Here is a 4892-nt window from a genome sequence, read left to right as displayed (position 1 = left end):
CACATTTAACTATCAGATAAATACTCAAATTTTCAAAATAAAGAAGGCTTCGAAATCTCCTTTTCAAAAGGCCAAAAGTGTGTTCTATCACCATACGTGTAGAAGACAACTTGAAATTAAATAGTTTGTGTTCTTCTGTCAATCTACCATTATCCCTAAATGGGGGCACCAACCAAGGCAATGAAGGATATGCGGAGTCCCCTAACAAGTAATAACCCTCAAAAAAATGTGGATTTTCTGCTTTCCTATAAATTAAAGATTTTCTCAGCAAACGAGCATCATGAAGTGAACCTGGCTCTCCACAGAAAACATTAATGAATAGTTTTCTGTGGTCTCATATTCCTTGCAATAATATACTGTGATATCCTTTTCTGTTTACATATACTTCTTCATCTTTCTGTGGCCGGTGTATTTTAATATGACTACCATCAATACATCCAATTACTTTTTTGAATCCATGTTTTTTTTTAAATTCTGTGCTGATAATTCTCTTTTCTCTTGGGTTAGGCCACTTTATTACTTCTTCTTTGAAACTAATTATAAAATCAACCACCAATATCAAAATTGTATGAGCTGTACTGAGGGCTATACCAAAACGGTCAGAAATTTGACGAAAAGTCTCTGTATTTGCCAAGTACCATAAGCATAATAAAATGCATTTTTCAGTAGACGTTCCCAGTTTATTCGTTGACTGAGGCAACTTTGTACTGTTACTAAATTTTTCTGCAAAGAAAAACAGGGGCAACGTTAATAGGTACTTTCAGGCATATAACATATATTATAATATTCATACCTATTAATCTGTAAGCAACAGAACGCGATAATCTAAAATGCTTTTTAAAGGTAGAGTCATCATATGTCGGCACAGTTTTTTCAACAAAATCTTTAAATTTTGAGACATTTCTTTTTACATTTTGTTGTGGTGTATTTGCAAACCTCCTCATCACTACTTTCGTTACTGCTACTACTTAACACAACAGATTCAGAGTGAGTTAGCCAATCCTAAAAAAAATGCATTTTAACACAAGGAACCAAAAAAAATTGCTCTTTCTGTAGATAATACCTATTTAACAAATTAAATAATTATGAATTGTATGCTAACATATTGTTACGATTTTCCCGTGGGTTCACACAAAGTCAATTTAACTCAACAATTAATAACTTTATTTACACTTTAAAACACTCCGTACAATAATTAACACAGCTACTAAAAACACTATTACAATTCCACAATTACTCCGCTATTTAAACTTTACCGCGTTCCCAAATTCACTACTACTCTACTCTACTTCGTTGTCGACGCCGCTTCTTTTATATTCACAAACCACGTTCTAGAATAACCGCGAAACGCTTCGCGATTTGCTTCGAATCTTCCAGGTGTGGCGCTTCCTAACTGTGGCCTACTTTAATACGCGCCCGGCCAGATATTGCGGCGCATCGGTTTCATCCTGACTCGAGTATAGTAGGCCCAAACCGTAACACTGCCCCCCTCTTAAAGCTGATCGTCCCGATCCGCTTCATCTAATCCCTGGTATTTCTTGAGTCTGTCCAGATGGACAATTTTCATCTTGCCTTTGGGGCTGCGTTGGACTCTGTACGCGACGTCATTTAACCTTTTTACCACATTGTAAGGTCCCTCCCAGTGTCGTTGCCATCTTTGACTTCCTTTGCTCCTCCTGGGTTGAAACATCCACACAGCATCACCCTCCTTATAATTGCCACCAGTTGGTCTGTGGTCCAGTGTCATCTTCATACGGTTGTTGTTTGGTTTCATCTTCTCTCTCTGAAGTTCCCGAATTGTGCTGGATCCCTTCTGTAACGAACACTGGTCACACCGTTTACACCATTCCTCAACGTCCTTTCTGAAGTTAATCCAGTAAAATCGATCTCTTATTCTAGCCAAAGTCTGGTTTACTCCAAAGTGTCCTCCTCTGCGACTGTCATGTAGTTCTCTCAGCACATTCTCTTTGCAGGAATTGGGCACTATTGTTTGGTAAACAAAGCGTTTTCCGTCTGGACTTTCCCATTTGCGAGTAATTAAGTCATCTCGCAGTCGAAGCGAATTCCACTGCAACCAGTAACCCCTTACTGTTGGTCCATATCTGGAAATCTGTTGCCAATCCGGTTTCAAATCCTTCTCTAACCATCTTCTGATTACTTCCAAATCAGAGTCTGAGCGCTGTCCTTTTATTATGTCTTCCTTAGAAACGCAGCTCTTCATTCTTTTTGTAGCCTCTTCATCTGTCACCATCGCGATTTGACCAATCCTCCAACCATTATGAATTTGTCCTTTCCGGTACCTTATGTCACTATCCAAAGCTTGACGATCCTCTACATATCGCGGTAAATGTCCTTCCGGGTTCTTCATTTCCTGCTCCTGGTTACGCCAGTTCTGCGGGGTCGGTAAACGAGACTGCTGTCTGCAATTCCATTGGTAATGTCCTTTACGTCCACAAATATAACATGTAATGTTTCTTTTAGCAGAGGAGTTCCGGTGATTTGTTCTGATGTCCTGATTTCGTCGACACTGTGGGTTTGGAGAACAAGACCGCTGTCTGCAATTCCTTCTAATGTGTCCCGTACGTCCGCATCGATAACACTCCACTCTCGTGATCGGGCGTGATCGTTCTAATTGTGTGGACTGGCTATTTCCTGATGCTGCCATTTGTTGCACTAATTGGCCTACCATTGCTTTAATTTCATCTATTAATGTAGCAACATGATCGGCTGGCGGTACTCTTTCCTCTTGAATAGGCTCTGGCTTTAAATCATTGCACGCAGCTTCAATTTCCAGCGCTCGCACCAGTAATTCGCTGTTGTTGCTCCCTTTGAACATCTTCAGCCATTTCTTTACCTCCAGATCTCGAATCCCATCTACAAAATACTGTGCCACAAGTTCTTCTTGGATTTCATCCGGGACGGCTGGGTAAGCCAGATGCACAAGGCGACGAATTTCGGTTTCAAACTCTTCTAGATTTTCACCAGTTTTCTGCTGTCTTGTCATTAATTGCGTTCGATACAGTCCTTTCTTATGTTGATCCCCATAACGACGTTCTAATGCAGCTACTAATGCTTCATAGTTGCTTCGTTGGGCGATAGGCAGAGTCTGTAACAGCTCCAATGCAGGTCCTCGTAATGCCACTACTAGTGTTACAGCCATTTCCTCGTGACTCCAGCTATTTGCATTTGCAGCGGCCTCAAATTGGAGTTGGTACGTTGCCCATGAAGTTTGACCGCCGTATGTGGGAGGCTTGATCTTGTTGAGCCCGTTTCCGGTGATCACTGTAGAGTTGACTCTTCTGCTGTCAATTTTCCGCTCTAAGTCGCGTAGCTTTATTTTGACATCATTCTGAATGTTATTAATGTCCTCCCGAACATCATTCTGAATTTTATTGAGACTATGGGTTACATACTCTTGGATTTCTGTCTTGGTCCCCGCTAGAACGTTCAATATTTCTACGTTACGCTTTTCATGCCGCTCTCTGTCTTCTTCTTTGTCTTGTTGTCGAATTCTTTCTTCTTGTTGTCGAATCCTTTCTTGTTCTTCTTTGTTTCGTTTTCGAATCTTTTCTTGTTCTTCTTTGGCTTGTTTAAGCATAGCTGCAAATTGGGCCTCCATGTTTGCACTTTGACGTCTTGTTATTGGCATAAAATAAATTTAACACACCACTGTTCCGAAAATCTCTAGTCCGGTTCTGAACACAAGTCTTTAACCCGAAGTTTAGTTCCAATTCACGTCGCACTAAAGTCTGATCCCACTTCTGACACCAATTGTTACGATTTTCCCGTGGGTTCACACAAAGTCAATTTAACTCAACAATTAATAACTTTATTTACACTTTAAAACACTCCGTACAATAATTAACACAGCTACTAAAAACACTATTACAATTCCACAATTACTCCGCTATTTAAACTTTACCGCGTTCCCAAATTCACTACTACTCTACTCTACTTCGTTGTCGACGCCGCTTCTTTTATATTCACAAACCACGTTCTAGAATAACCGCGAAACGCTTCGCGATTTGCTTCGAATCTTCCAGGTGTGGCGCTTCCTAACTGTGGCCTACTTTAATACGCGCCCGGCCAGATATTGCGGCGCATCGGTTTCATCCTGACTCGAGTATAGTAGGCCCAAACCGTAACAATATAATCTGCAACCTACCATGACTACCTTTTCTAGATCCGTATCAAGCAGTCTTTCCATATTGTTACACAGATATTAAAAATTTTCTATTTAATTAGAAAGACAAAATAAATAAACAGTAAAATACTGTTTTTATTTACTATTTACAATTTTTAACTTTTGACATTTTGAGTGAAGCGTCAACGATGTCAAGTGTTCGGTGTTCGGGTGTCACAGAATTATGAGTACGGCGGACTAGTGTGGAGCACTTCTGGAGCATAATACGCTGCACCCGAAAGCGGCTCTTGATATGCACTAAGGACAATTGATTAAAACAACTGTAGGTAATAATTGATTGATAAAATTTCAAGCTTCACTATGGCAACATTGCATTTGTGTTATGGCCAGACCAAACCAGACGGAGCAGTACGGACCTAACCTCACAAATTATGTACATTTTAAACGGCTTTTGGTGTTTTTCAGTTTTTTTTTCCGGCAACGGTAAGTACTTAATTCAAAATTAGGATAAAGTACCAAACTTAATTTTTAAATCAATTTTAGATATGTCTTAGAAAGCCTCAAGACAGCAATATTTTCAATTTCTAACTGAGGTAGAAAGTTCTGAGGTTTTAAAGTGGGGAAAAGGTACCCCAGATTTAAAAAGACAATCTTGGGAACAAGCTGCAAAGGCTATAAATTCTATTGGAGGTACCCAAAAAACTGGTAAACAATGGAAAAAGGTATATAATTTGTTAAAATACCAATA

General features: G+C 39.6%; 1 long non-coding RNA gene across 1 annotated transcript; it reads right to left on the bottom strand.

The window, feature by feature from the left end:
* Window positions 1–441: 441 nt before the first annotated feature.
* On the bottom strand, window positions 442–4418 carry LOC145738297 (uncharacterized). The gene is made up of 3 exons (XR_014180692.1): window positions 4166–4418; window positions 794–1002; window positions 442–723 (listed from the first exon to the last, which is right to left on the bottom strand). It is a non-coding gene; the product is annotated as an uncharacterized LOC145738297 (long non-coding RNA).
* Window positions 4419–4892: the final 474 nt, after the last annotated feature.

Source organism: Ips typographus, linkage group LG15 (genome assembly GCF_016097725.1).
Source record: "Ips typographus isolate SLU linkage group LG15, UJ_Ityp_2.0, whole genome shotgun sequence".
Taxonomy (NCBI): Eukaryota; Metazoa; Arthropoda; class Insecta; order Coleoptera; family Curculionidae; genus Ips; species Ips typographus.
The sequence above is the reverse complement of the archived record's forward strand: the minus strand, read 5'-3'. Positions and strand labels throughout refer to the sequence as shown.